Here is a 15,534-nt window from a genome sequence, read left to right as displayed (position 1 = left end):
TTTTTGTAACAAATGACTTTCTTAACTGTTAAGGTCTTTAAAAAAATCAGTTAGAGTTTTTTCTGTTTCAGTTCAAAGTCTATAAAATGAGTTGTAAATTATTAACCTTTTTGTCATAATTATCATCTTTTCTTGTATAACGTAATAATGCGAGAAGGCTTCAGCAATAAGGTTTTTTACGACATGCAGCGATAATTGTTGCTATTGTTAACGACCTTAACGACTTAACGACTTAACGACTTTAACGGTTTTTACGACGTGTAGCAATAATTGTTGCTATTGTTAAAAAAATATCATACCTCGTTAAGTAAATTGAAAGCTAATTATTGTTGTAACTGTTAAAAAGATAAAACTGAAGTTATTTCAAAAACAATAAGGCTACATTTTAATTTTTAAAACAAAAACTGTATCGGTCGGTTGAAGCATTCTTCAGTTATTGTTTTACATCAGTGCTTACTTCATTTTTTACGTTAACGATAAAAAGTAAATGTCATTATAAATACTATTTTTAGTTAATAAACTAGCCGATTTTATTAAACTATTAATACTTATGCTATATTTAACGCTTTTTGTTTGCATATGATTAAATAAACATGAAACATGGATTATTACGTCATATCAACACTCCCATGTTTCTCTCAACATGGAAAATTTTCTTCTTCTCACCGATTAATATATAACGTAGAATTTTCAGTTACTCCATTTATTTGTTCATCGATATCATGATAAGAGTAGCACTATTGTTGTTCATGTTAACAATGTCAGTGAAAGCTGAAACATCTTCACGACGACACATACTTCCAATGTGCACAACCGAGATTATTCGTAATTATAAATTGGATATGCCAGGACGATGTACTCCAAAAAAAAATGTTACGAGAATTGAGGGTATCACAATCTACAAACCGCATAAAGTCACGGTTGAAATTCCAGCCATTGCATGTAGGAAAGAAACCATCATTAACGAGTGTACTTATTATTTTTTTGGATCACAAGTTTGTGCTGAAACAAAACGAATATTTTCCGTTGTGGATACTAAATCATGTAAGCTGGCAGCAAAGACCAGATATACTACGGAGGGAAGTCTTGTTCCTTCCAACGACAAAACCCTTGTCACCAATAATCAATTGAAACCAAGGTATCAATATCTTACTACGCTTACAATTGCTACGACTAATTTTCGACTGGCTTCATTGTCGGTAACGAAAAACATTGTAACTGAGAAAATTTCGCACCTTATTATGGGTGAATTAAGTTGTGAAGGAAAAGCATGTACAGCAGAATCGTGGAGAATTGTCTTGCTTTCAAACAAAACGCTGTCGTGTGACTCAATAACGAGTTTGAGAAACAAAACCTTGATAATTCATCCCGTTTCTAACGGCCATCTCTTTGAAATTGAAGGGTCCAATATCATCGCAAATAAATTGATTAGCTGTGACAAGAAAGCTACTCAATGTACTAAGCTTGAGCAGAATGAAAGACTTTTTCTGGACATGTTTTGATTATCCAGAAGAACACTAATATTTCTACTAGCAAACTTGAAGAAAATGAAACAGCAGCGACAGCAAAACAACTGGGTGCTGCAGTCTCAGGAGTTGCCCATGGTAGCCTGTTAAACATCAATTTACTGAAGAATTTTTTCGAGATGGCTTTATGTGAAAACGCTCGATCTATCCTGATTTCGCTGAGAGGATCTCAAAGGCTAAACCCTTCGGAAGTCCTTTCCCTGTTGTTAGAGCGTGAGGTGCAAGCAGTGTATTCTGCTGGGAGTTTGTGCCAACTTAAATGCTTCATGGTTGAAGCATATCTCCAACCAACTTTGATGGTTAACGGCAGAGAGTCTGATCGCCCGTTGTTCAGGACTTACACTGGGCTTGGTACGACACTGTCATCATTACGTCAAAATAGGTATCTCTCAACGAAAATAACATTTAGCGCCTCTAGATCAAATAGCAGAATGTTTGAGTTCAAGGACAAAATTTTGCTGTTCAATAATTCTGTGTTGACTGAAACCAAACCATCAGTAAAAAAGTTATCGTTGAAAAGCTTAAAAATTAAGGAACAACTTTTTACTATAGATGATCAAGAGTTACTGAGAGATTTCCAACAATTGTCATCGTCTCAGGAAGAAGACACCAAACAACAAATTAGAAATTTAATCTATCTGGAAAAACGCAGATATGCTGCAGAGGGACTTGACATTACTGGTTTCCTATCAAACACAGATGATACACAGTCAAATGTTTTTGCAGATATCATTGACGCTTTCAAGAGTACCATATGGAGTAAAACGGAAGATGCACTTGATACGCTATCCAGAATATACACGATCATAGGATCAGTATTGTTGATTGTTTTCATCGTACAAGTCATAAAACAATATATCAGAACAATTCGGAGTACTGAGAAGAATGCTGCGTAAACCATATTGACTATTTGGAACGAACAATTTGAACTTATAGGTTTGTAACAATACTAGGGTTGTATACTTTTAAATTTTTAACTACATTATTTACAAAACTTGTATGTTACTTTATTTTATATTTTAACTTGTGTTTTTTTAATTATTGTATTTGTAAAAAAAAAAAAAAAAAAAATTAAAAATAGAAAAATAAAATAAAAATTAATAAAAATAACTATAATAACATAAAAAAAAAGTTTTTTACAAAAAAAAAAAAATAAGAAATAAAAAAATATTTTTTTGTGTGTTGTTTTAATATTAGTGTTAAGTGTTACTTTTTACATAAAAAAAAAAAAAAAAAAACACAAAAGTATCGTTGCATGTTACAATATCTATTTTACATTTGATAGTATGTTTCCTAATAGAAGGATAAATTGAGCCAATGTGACTCCTTTGTATTTTACTTTTTATGTTTTGTCGCTTAAAATTTTTTGTACATACAATTTTTTTAGCTTATATTACAAGTAAACACTACATCAACGTTATTTTTAAGCTTTATGCTATGTGTATTAAACTTGTTTAGTATTGCACGTAATCGAATTTCGTGGTATAAGTGATAATAACATCCTTAAAATTTCCATACTCTCATTTAATTCAAAAAAAAAATTGACTGGAGTGGGGGAAGGGGAGCGCTCGGAAAATGCGTTATTAAAATCCCTAAGCCTCCACAGTCATTTCTTCTTCGGGCTAGACGGAGTGTAGCAGTCTAACAGACATGCTCTGTTATAAATTGAGAGAATTGGGAAAAAGGGGTTGTTAAAGCACTATATATGCTACGCATGAACGATCACGTCGCTTTTTATCGCATGCGCTTCTTGATCGCATAGACGAATAGACAAAAGTCAGTGTTTACTTTTTGCTAGTTTAGTATTATATTATATTTGTGTTCATTTACTTACGATTATAGAGTGTATTTGGTGTTTTATATTTTATGTTGTGAGTTCTTTTAATAAATAATTGTGTTTATACGTTTTTGTTGTTTTAACTTATACTACTTGACCATTCATTCGCGGTAAATTAATCGATAAGTAGCGCGATATGAATTCGAAACAAGTTGCCAAGAAATTGGCCAAAATGACTACTCGCTCTGAGTCAGCCAACGCGCCTGAACCCGTTGTTAGCGAAACAGAGAAGTCTCGACCGCCGGCTCCGTTTAGGGAAAGTACCGAAGGGCCGAGCGATCGTCACATAGCTTTTCCAAGATGGCGGCTAACGCTCAAATTTGCTAGCAGCAGAGTGTCGCTTCGTGCTTGTTTCGAGTTAAATAACCTGCTTCACGCTCTGATTGGGCGTATTTATAGTTTTTCGATTCTTTTTCTAGAATTTCCTTTGGACTGTAGATCACGCGCTCTCTCATTTGATTCTCTCATTTTCCCTTAGCCATTAGGATGAATTTTAATTGTAAAAACAATTACTTAAATTATTACTAAATTAACAACAACTCAATTATAACTGAATTAAAACAAAAAAAGTAACTTTATTTATAACAAAACTAAAGAATTTTTTTATAAATTTTTTAAGTAAGAAAATATTAAGAACTTATTTAGATTTGTTATTTTTGAAAACATTTTATAATGTTTATTCTACCGATTTTTAAGTCACACCTGTTTATAAACAAAATAAATAAACAGGTAAAAAACTGTAAAATATAATTTGAAGCCAATGTAAGATCAAACGTTTATTTTAACCAAAGAATAATTAGTTTTATAAAAATAAGTATTTTACGAGTAAATGCAAGACGTAATAATAAAAGAATATTACTATGCAAAATTTAAGAGAAAAAATTAATAAAATAAAATTATTAGAAGCAAAAGCATCTTAAATGAACACTTTGGTGTACGATTCGATAACGGAAAAGTTCCTTTGTCACTAGGTCTTTAGACCAAACTTTTTTAACGCTAAACAGTATAAATTTTCTGAAACTTTTAGAAGTTTAAAACTGTTTGTTAAAAAAATCATCTACAGTTGATAGTCATCTAATGTTATCTAAAAATTACAAAAAACTTTAAATAACGAAGCTATAAAAGACTTATTAGCAGATATAACTGTTAACAGCACAAGCATACAAACTTGATTCAATTACAGGTGAATCAACACCTTCAGTCCAAGTGTTCGTGTCTAGGTTGTAGATTTCCATAGATTTTGGGAAATAATACGATCCACCAATAACATAAACGAGGTTTCCAACCCTGCAACAAGCGAAACAACTTCGATAATATTTCATTGGAGCCATCATTGTAAATTCGTTTGTTTCAGGAGAGTACATCTCAACACTGTTAGGACTACGTTCTTTATCACATCCACCAAACACAAACAACTTATTTTTATAAACGATGGCTTTGTGACCACTTCTTGCTTGTATCATTTTTACTGGTGATAAAGAAGTAGTTTTCGATATTGGATCATATACTTGTATTGTGTTGACTGATTCTAAGCTTCCGTATTCATCATCACCAGGTTCACTTCTCCCAAGAATCCAAAACTGATTTAAGTAATGAACAATAGCAAAGTATGAACTTTCATATTGTGTTCTTTTGATATTGCAATCAACTACTTCTTTGTTTTTTGTATCTAAAATCTTGCTTTCAAAATACGAGCTGTCATAAATATTTCGATAAACCAGAATGTTGTTTCCAGCTAAACATGATGCGCAAAAATTAAACCTTTGATATGATGATAATTTGTAAAAGTCATTGTCCAGTGTTGAAATTCCTTTGTTGTCAACTACGTAAATTTTGTCGTTTATTTCATAAATACCACATATGTCACCTACTAACTGTGGAAACTTGTGTATTTTAACCCACTTTTTATCATCTAACAGATACTGGTAACTGTATTCGTGTTTAGCACTTACAACCACGATAGCTTTTGCTCTTTTTTGATCATCTTCGGTAATTTTTACTTTTTCACCTGAAATTTTATAACAAACGTTTTGCACAAACTGACACTTTCTTAAAAATAGATAACTTTATTTCACAAAAATATTTTCCATTTTTGATTTAAAAAATTTTATGAATTCAAGTAATATTGTATTGAGGTGCTCGAATGATTTTGTAACAAAATGTTACACATGCCAACAATTTACTTATTAAATATTTTTCACATATAAGTAGTGGCACTATATAAATAATTTTATTTAATAACATCAAAATTTAAATTAGTGTATAGGTAATGATACTGTTTTAATAAGAATAAAAAACTAAAGTAGAAACTTAGATATTTTAATTTAGTTTGTAGTATCGAAATCATTGTTTATAAAAAGATTAATTAAATGAGTAAGTATTATTTCTATATTTCATTTTTAATATGTCATCGTATTTGTTACTTCATGTCGTACATTACAACATGTTTGCCTTACAAGCTAGCATTTGAAATTTAGTAGATTTTGTTATCAATATAAATTGAGTGCTCATTGGATGATATTTTTAATCGTGTTTTAAGCAGAGTAAAAATAAATAGTTCAAGTAATAGCAGTAAAAATAACTTAAAATATAAAAATTTTAAAAATAAGGTTACTTAAGTGTTTTTATTACTTTTCTGTTCATCCTTTACCAGCACCAGTTTTGACATTTGTTTAAGGTTTGAGTTTTTGTACTAGTATAATTTCTACAGACAAAAGAAGTTTTTTAACTAGTTTAGTAGAGAAATTAAGAAACAAATTAGTTTTGTAACAAAACTCAACTCACTCTTTAGAGCAGTGTAAAAATACGATGAAAATAATGATAAATAATGAAACATAAATGTAGACTAACTTGTACTTAATATTTCTTTATCCAAACAATTTTTACTAAAGACAATTTTTCTTCTAGTTTTGTTATTTGGGATTTCAAAACTTTATTTTTTAGTTCTTCATTTTCCAGTTTTAAGCGCAAATTTTCTTTTTCATCTGAAGACTTTTGTAAATTTTCTTCCAACTCTAAGTTCTTCTTTTCAAGACTTTCAATTCTTTCAGTGAACATTTTTTGCAAGTTTTTAGTACAACCTTTATAAACTGTCAAGATTCTTTTAGTTTCATCAGATGTTCCTCTGTATACTAATTCCGCATCTTCTTTTTTAGAAGGGTAAAGCTTTTGCACAAAATTGTTTCTTGTAACTGCAGATCCACATTCGGGACAGGTTGAATTGGTATCTAACCATTGCTGAAGACACCCATTGTGATACATGTGTCCGCAGTTCAAAACTGAAACTTCTTCAGTACAGAAGTTTAAATCTTCTTGACAAATCATACAAGACACTGACATTTTATAAAGTTCTGTAACAAAATGATATTACTTTTAGTTTTTCTAATCAAAATTCATAATGTGTTTTTCTAAGAATTATGTAGAAATAAAGTTTTAGTATTTTAATATTATATGTCAAATAATTATGATAAAAAAATTTAAATAAGAAATGATTTAGACATAAATAGTTCATTTTTTATGATAATTCTAAAGATCTATTCCAAAATATGGATTGTGTTACATTTAATTTATTAGTACTAATCACCACAAGTAAATTCTACTTATTTACTATTTATCTATTTTAAAAATTTAATATTTTATGACTAATAGGTTTTACTTGAGACTAATTTATATAAATCAGGCAAGACATATTGAGAAGTAGCAATTACTATTAAATAGTTCAATATGGAACTAATTGAGAAATATTTTTTAAAAGAACGACAAAAAATATTCAAAAAATTTATTTTCAAAATATAAGTTACTTTTTAAACTTTTATGAATCACTAGGCAAAAGTAAAACTTAATAATAAACCAAGTTTTAGTGCAGTAAACTGTAAAACAGTTAAAGAATGTTCGACTATTCAAATCTATTTAAAAAGACTTAAAACAGCTAACTTAAGCTAAAATAAAAACTTTTATTTAATAATAAAATATAAAATGCTTAATCAGGGTTGCCACTGATCAAGCTGAGAAAAATTATCTGACTTTTCCTGACTTTTACTCAAATTTTTCTGACATTTCTAAAACAAACTCTTAATTTAAACTTATTCTAAAATAAATAATCAAACACTTAAAACTATCTAAATCTTTCAATTTTATTTTTTACAGGTTAAAGCAACAGTTTTTTACTACATTCAATCCTCACTTGAAACATCTGTATGATTGTTGTACTTTCAATAAACAACTCTATCATCAAGATATAGTCAGACTTAGCGAAAAAGTTGTAAAATAACCTAAACGTAATACTATATAATAGTATAAAATATTCATCTAAAAAACTTAATACTTATATAAATTGTTCACTTAGTTTAATATAAAATCATTAAATTAAAAATCAATTAGAAAATAGTATACTTAAGTAACTTTAAAAATACATAAAAAAGTAAACTATATATATGTTTTATAATATGTTTCCTTTTATCATTTAGTATTAAATTTGAAACATATTACAAATAAGTTAAACTACAATAGAATATACCTCTTTTATAACTTGTTATTCAAGTTTTAAACTACATTAAAAAATTATAAAGAGGTATAGTATACAAATAAACTTGTTACACAAAATACTAAAATTGTATTAAATTATAAAAAACTTAATTATTTACTAAAACAAAAAACACTTTAATTCTTGAATTCTGAAATAAAAACTTTTGTGTATATATCACAGTTGCACTATGGAAGTTTCCTTGCCACAGACAGGGTTTCCAAATATTTTTGTCAAACTTTCTTCAAGTTTTCAAAATTTGCTCCTGGTTTGTAAAATTACACGTTATAGGGTCTATTTTTAGTTTATTATAAAGTTTAAGCTAAAAACTGTGTTAAATAGTCTAACGACACGGAAAAGATTTCTTATAGATTATTTAAATGTGTTTTTATTTAAAAACTTTTTGATGATGACAAAAAATTTCTATCTTTATTATAAATTTTTTGGTCAAATCAAAATTTTTCTACTTGACACATGTTAAAATTGTTAAAAATTACAGGTTTTTCGGTTTTTCCAGATATTAAGGTTTTTTTGTCAACCCTGCACAGATAATCAATACCAAAAATCATACAAAAACTTCTTGTTCAAGTGAGGTTGTTGTTAAATACCATAATAGGAAATTTTGCAGTTAAATGAAATAATTTTTTTTCTATTTTTACCAGATAAAGTCATTGGAAATTAAATAATTTTCTAAACTTCTAGAAAAATTTTGCATAAAAAAAACCTGACATAAGAACTTTTAATCGGTTTTTACCATTTGAAGACTTTGAAAAATAAGGAATTATGTAAATTTTAACTGCCAATATTTAACTTTTTATTAAATTTTGTTAAATTTCCTGATCTTTCTTCAAAAAGCTTTATTTTTTCTGACTTTTTTTTTTTGTTAAGTTTTTCCTGACTTTTCCTGGTTTTCTGTGTTTTTCCTGACCTTGTGGCAACCCTGCTTAATAATTTATTAAACATTTAAATATAGCTCAAATAATTTAAAGCAATTAACATACAATTCATGGTTTTACTCTATATTTAAAAATAGTATACAACAAACATACACAAAATAGCTCTGAATAAGAATTCTTTCAGTAGATCTTCCACACAGCTTTGCAAAATACAACTGACTGCACAAATCAATGTCTTAATCAGTACTTTACACACCTCACTAACCCTTATTCTGATTGGCTTATTAGGCTGTGGTGTGGTCATCAGTTCACTGACAAATATGGTCGTTTTGTCTGGCTCTCATATTCAGGGTACAAAACAATGAATAATTCAAGTAAATTAAGTACTTCATTACAGCATACTGTTAAATAAAAAAGCTAGCAACAGCTGTGCAAATAGCTAGTATCACCTTTTATAGTTTTTTAACAGGGTTGCCATTATTTAAATTGAAAAAAAAACTAGCCTGCATTAATTTATACCAGGAATTCCTACTTCCATAAACGCTCTTGCCAGAAATAAGAAATATATATTGTCATTGTTTATTAGATATTAGCCCTTGACTAGCTAGTTATCAACTTACTTTATTGCAAATTTAAAGTTAATGCCAGAGAGAGCCAAAATCGCCAATTTTGGAAAACTGTGATTTAAACTTTCTTGAGGGAGAAAGTAACCTTTTTTGTAGCTAATAATTGAGTTTAAAAAATGAAGCAACAATAAGAAATGTTCTTGTCAGAAGCAAGAAAGTCAGCTTGGTTGCCAAAAAACAAATGTGATTTATATTAAACTAGCACATATTTTTGATAAAACTGAAAACTGTGGTATGAGCAAGGTTTGAAAACTTTTACTGTTATGTAACCTTAAGCACTTAAAAGTCATTATGATAAACTACAGAAAAAAAATCCTAGAATAAAATGATCCTGATGTCAAAAATCTTAGCCAGCAATTTTGAAAAAAAAAAGTTTACTTTAATAAGCAAAATCTTGCAAATAACCTAATTTAGGATGATTGAATTTTTAAGTCTTTAAATGACTAACAAATAAAAAACTCTAGGAAACTTAAATACCGCACATAAATTAAAAAACTAAGTATTTTAAACCACCAAATATGAAATAGAAATTTATTTAATATTAAATAAGTATAAGCATATTCTTTATTTACTTCTGGTTTTATTTTTTTCATTTAGATAAGGTTAACAAATAATGACTGATTTAGACATAAATATTTCATTATTCCATGAAAAAATTTATAAATAAAAATATTATTTTTACTAAAAAATAACTTGGCAACAGCAATGTGTTTAACTTTCTGATAACTGTTTAAATTTTTGTCTTGTAACAGAGTTGCAAATATTAGAAGCGAAACAACTAGTTTGAATTAATTTGTACCAGGGTTTCCATTACTTTCATAAAATCCACTTGTCAAAAAAAAAAAAGCCACTAATATTGATAGAATTACATTACTATCTATTTACCTTTTTTATAGCCAACTCACTATTAACGCACCAGGTACACAAAATTGCGCGCTTTGGTAACTTTAAAACTATCCTAAGCAAGTTTTTTAGCTCTAACTAAAAAATAATAATATAAAAAATCCTTTGAATTTTTAAGTTTCTCGTAGGCAAGCTTGATGGCTAAAGTTTAATTTGTAAAAAAAGATAATTAAAGTAATAAAAGGATTATAAAAAAGTATTATAAATAAGTACTTATTAATAAGTTTTTTTAAATCATAAAAGTTAGTTTGAGAATTTGGAGAAAGTTAAGGTGACTTGAAATTTGTAAAAAACTATAAATAAGTTTAAGTCAGCTAATTTTTATTTAAATTTTCAAGTCTAAAAGAGATCAACAAAAAAACAACTATTTTATTTAACATTACTATTAGAATAATAAGTTATTTTTTTCAACTATTTAAAACCACTGAAGTTAAAATAATGATTTTCTTCTGTCTTAAAAATAGAAGGAAAACCATAGATTGTTTAAAATAAATTGTATATTTAGTTGAGTTTATAAGTACCTGAACAAATTCTTTAAATGAAAAAATCGAAATAGTAATACTATGTATCACTTAACATACACGACTAGTAGACTAAAAGTTTAATCTAATTAAAATATAAACTTAAACAAGCTGGGTCAGCAAAAAAAAAGTTTTAATTATTTAAACTTTATTTTTTACTCAACAATTAAAATTTTTGGCTGGGGTAGGTTAGGAACAAGGTTTTAAATGAATGAAAATAAAATAAAAACTTCTGAAAAATGCTGATGAACTATTTTTTTCTGATCAGCTCAGACTGATATTTAAGTATACTTTCCCTAGTATAGTAGGAACGTCAATATTTATGTTTACTAGAAAAAGTCTAAAAACTGAAGCTTTATTTTTGTGAAATTTTTTTTAATTGTATACTGAACTATTGCTCTCAGCTCTTTTAGCTACAACTACTTCAGCTCAATTATTTTCCCTTATAATGTAGTTTTATCTATAAAATACGTTTGTTTATATTTAGAAAAATCTTACTATAAAAACGTTAAAAATACTTAATAAAATTTTTAAGTTAAATACTTTTCCTCAATTTCCTAAACATTATAACCTCACACAGAATTTACTTAACAAGTGCAATAAGTCATACATATTGTTAAACTAAGTTAAAAAATTCAAATACTGAAAAAAAAAACTTGTGAAAAAATTAAACTACATATCAAAAAAATAAAAATGTGAACTTTAAAAAGATAATTAGATACTAGCATGAGAATTAGAAACACCCAATACAGCCTAAACTTTTAAAACATGTTGAAACATACTTGAGTTTTTTTAACCAGATATAATTTGAAAAATCAAGATTTAATCAATACTAATTTTCTGAGGTTTTTCAAGTTATAAATCAACTATAGTGTTCAATTAAAGAAATTAAATTATTGACTTTTTTTAATTACTTAAATTTATTACAAGCTTAAGATTATGTGTGTCTGCAACTTTTTATTTGTTTAAATTTACAAATCAAACCATAAAATATGCTTAATTTTATTGAAAGAATATAACGGAAAGATTTAGGATAAAAAGCTGTAATTTTCAATGTAACACTGTCATGGGTGCCACTGATCAAGCTGAGAAAAATTTCCTGACTTTTCCTGATTTTTTACCAACATTTTCCTGACTTTTCTAAATCAAACTCTTATATTAAACTTAATCTAAAATACATAATCTAACACTTGAAATTATATAAAGCTTTCAACCTAATATTAATGCAGGTTAAAAACAACAGTTTTTGCTGAATTCTATCATCAAACTTCCAGTACCTCACTTAAACCACCTGTGTATGATTGATGTTTGTAATAAACAGCTCTATTAGCAAAATACTTGTATTATTACATTATAAACAAAGCTTGTCTGAAAAAAGACGCATTTTCTTAGCATTTCCTAGCATAAATGTATCTAAATGAACAAAACAAGATATAAGGAACTTTTACAGTTAAAACCTTGAATTAATAACGAACTTTAACAAGTAAAATCTTTAACAAATAACAACTTTTTACAGTTGAAACCTTAAAACAATAAGGAACAGTTTTTTAGAATTTCCTACCATAAATGTATCTAAATAAACGAAACGACATATAAGGAACTTTTACAAATAAAACCCTATAAACAAACAAAAACTTAGTCAAATACTGTATTAAAATGTATGTACTAAAATTTATTTTCTCTGTTTTTTTTAGCACTTTAACCTCTTCATCTAATGAAGATATGGTTTCCTTTATCTGGTCTGCATTCCGTTTCAGTATACACATTAACTTGTTACATAAAATACTAAACTAACTGCTTAATTATAAAGAACTCAATTATTTACTTCAACAAAAAACACTTTGATTCTAAAATTATTCTAGATAAACTTTTGTGTATATATCACAATTTCACTATGAAAGTGTCCTTGCTACAGATCATCACTGCTGAAAAGCTTACAAAATCTGATTGTTCAAGTAGGGTACTTGTTCAATATGTTAATAGAAAATTTCTGCATTTTAATAAAAGATATTTTACTAATTTTTACCATTTGAAGGCTTTGAAAACAAGAAATTTTGTAAATTTAAACTGACAAAATCTGACTTTTTTAAAACTTTATCAAATTTCCTGACTTTTTCTGACTTTTTTTCAGAACCCCCCATTTTTTCCTGACTTTTGTCGTTTTTAAAAATTTTTCCTGACTTTTCCTGATTTCCTGACTTTTCTTGACCGAATTGCGACCCTGTAAGTACTAAAACAACATTGAAAAGACATTGTTAAGCTACTTCAAATTTGATTATTATTTGAGTTTTTTTCCTATATGATAGAATTTTTGAGTCTTTACGAATTTTTTTTTACTTTACAACCTTTACAACAGGGTTACCAAATGTTTTTGGTAAAATTCCTCCAGGTTTTTAAAAGAACAAGTTTTACGGTCTGTTTTTATTTTAAATAATATTACTATTTATTTTGCCAATAAACCTGATTTAAGGCAAACTTTTTAAGTGTTTGTATTCGAGTACCGACTTTAATGTTAAGATATGGTATATTTGAGAAATTATATAAGAATGAAAATAAATAAAAAATGTTAAAGATAGAACTAAGTTATTTTAACTTACAAAACTATCAGCAAATTTATATACACATTTTAATGGTATATCAGTAAAGATTTTGGTTTTTATAAACTCATAAGTCAACAGTTATGCATTATGACGTGATAATCAGTTTTATATGCACAATAATCAAGCCTGGCTAGCTCAGTCGGTAGAGCGTTGGACTTTTAATCCAACGGTCAGGTTTTCTTTTTTCTTTTAAAACATTGACTTAATTAATTAATATTCAAATCTCATTAACGTTTCTAAATAAACAAAATTGTTTGTTAGATTTTAAATGCTCAATTTGATGTTATGCTTTAGTTAGCTCAATTTGTATTTAATTTATGATAATCAATAAAATTTTAACCATATTTATATGATTAAATGACACAAAGAAAGTACTTGTTAAAATGTAAATTTAAGTAGGATACATTAATTTGATAACTTAAGACATATTAGAATTGTTAATAGAAGTTTTTTTTTTTAATATCATTATACATTGGAAATAACTTATAAAAAAAAATGAAATAATTACAAATTAAATCATTTAGCTGTAGTTACAAACTAATCAATTTCTTAAAAATGAAAGCAATAACTGCTACTTAACTCCAATTAAATTTATTAAGCTGGCTTAATTTAACACCTTACTTTTTGTTACCCTTTTTTTCACAATAGTTACAGTATAAATTTTATAAGAACTAATCAATATGAATATCTAAAATGAAAGTATTTTTAGTCTTGTAAAGTAACATCACAATTTTTTTTCAAATATTTAATCTTCAACATATCACACGAAATTTTTAATGAATTGTTTTAGAACAAAAAGTCTACTAGATTTTGTATTTTTTTTAATTTTTATCAAATTAAATATAAGCGCAATTAAATGTAAACACCCATAGAAATTTTTAGTATGTAAGTTTTAAGTTTTAGAAATAAATATATTAAATAACTTACAAAATTTATATGTATGTATATATAATTAGACAAAGTGTTATTAAAACTTTATCTTATACTAAATAATTCTACGAGAAAACGGGTTGTGAAACATCATTAATTTTAAACCAAAACAAGAGTTTAATAAAATTAACTTAACCTTAAGACTTCACAGTTGTATGATAAACAGAGTTTTTATCAAGATAATTCCTTATGGTATTGTTGCGTCATAATACGCTAGTCAGAAATATAATGCTGAGGAATGCGTTCCAAACGTGTGGCCGGTTAGCTCAGTTGGTTAGAGCGTCGTGCTAATAACGCGAATGTCGCGGGTTCGATCCCCGTACTGGCCACATATCTTCCTCGTTAGTATAGTGGTGAGTATTCCCGCCTGTCACGCGGGCGACCGGAGTTCGATTCCCCGACGGGGAGATTTTTGTATACTTAATTTATTGGAATCGGTATTGTTATCCATTAATTATTTAATAACATAATTATGAATTTATTCTTTCTAATCAAAATATATAATAACAAAAATTATAATAACATGAGATATATCAAATATTTTTTCAATTTATCTAATATTTTTCTAACAAGTGTTAGTAGTCTAAAGAACATTTTCAAGTATATAAAGTAAATATTGAGTTATTAAACAAGTCTTCGTGGCGCAATCGGTTAGCGCGTTCGACTGTTAATCGAAAGGTTGGTAGTTCGAGCCCACCCGAGGACGTTCTTTTATTTGTTAAACATTAAAGAGTGTGCAAAATTTTACACTGAGCGTGTTTTCTCACTTTCACACTTTTACAATAGTTTTAAGTTATTTTAAACATCCGATTCTTTAGATTGAGATTCTATCTTTTTATTTATACATAAGTATTTCTTATCTTTTTTGATCTTCAAAAAGTTCGTTTTAAATTACTAGTTAACCTTCAATACAAACCCATTATCAAATAACTAATATTAAATTGGATATAGAAAATAGTAGGGTGCAAAAAATCCTGGAATTTGAGAACATAGGCAAAATAAACCTGGAATTTGGTACAAAAAATGTAAGAAAAACCTTAAATTTTTTAAATTATAGTTTTTTAAATATGATAGTCAAAATCAGCCAATTATTGACAAGAAAACCTGTTTTATATGTTTTTTTCTGAAAAATACCTATGATGGAAATACTTAAAAAGTTTAAGAAAAATTTCG

The 15,534-nt window shown here is 27.3% G+C and overlaps 2 non-coding genes across 2 annotated transcripts; both read left to right on the top strand.

The window, feature by feature from the left end:
• The first annotated feature begins 14,616 nt into the window (after positions 1-14,616).
• Trnai-aau (transfer RNA isoleucine (anticodon AAU)) lies at positions 14,617-14,690 on the top strand. Its single transcript has one exon. It is a non-coding gene; the product is annotated as a tRNA-Ile (tRNA).
• Positions 14,691-14,993: 303 nt separating this feature from the next.
• Trnan-guu (transfer RNA asparagine (anticodon GUU)) lies at positions 14,994-15,067 on the top strand. The gene has a single exon. It is a non-coding gene; the product is annotated as a tRNA-Asn (tRNA).
• The last annotated feature ends 467 nt before the right edge of the window (positions 15,068-15,534 follow it).

This window comes from Thalia democratica, chromosome 7 (assembly GCF_965202585.1).
Source record: "Thalia democratica chromosome 7, ktThaDemo2.hap1.1, whole genome shotgun sequence".
NCBI lineage: Eukaryota > Metazoa > Chordata > Thaliacea > Salpida > Salpidae > Thalia > Thalia democratica.
This window is presented reverse-complemented; position numbering and strand designations above follow the sequence as displayed.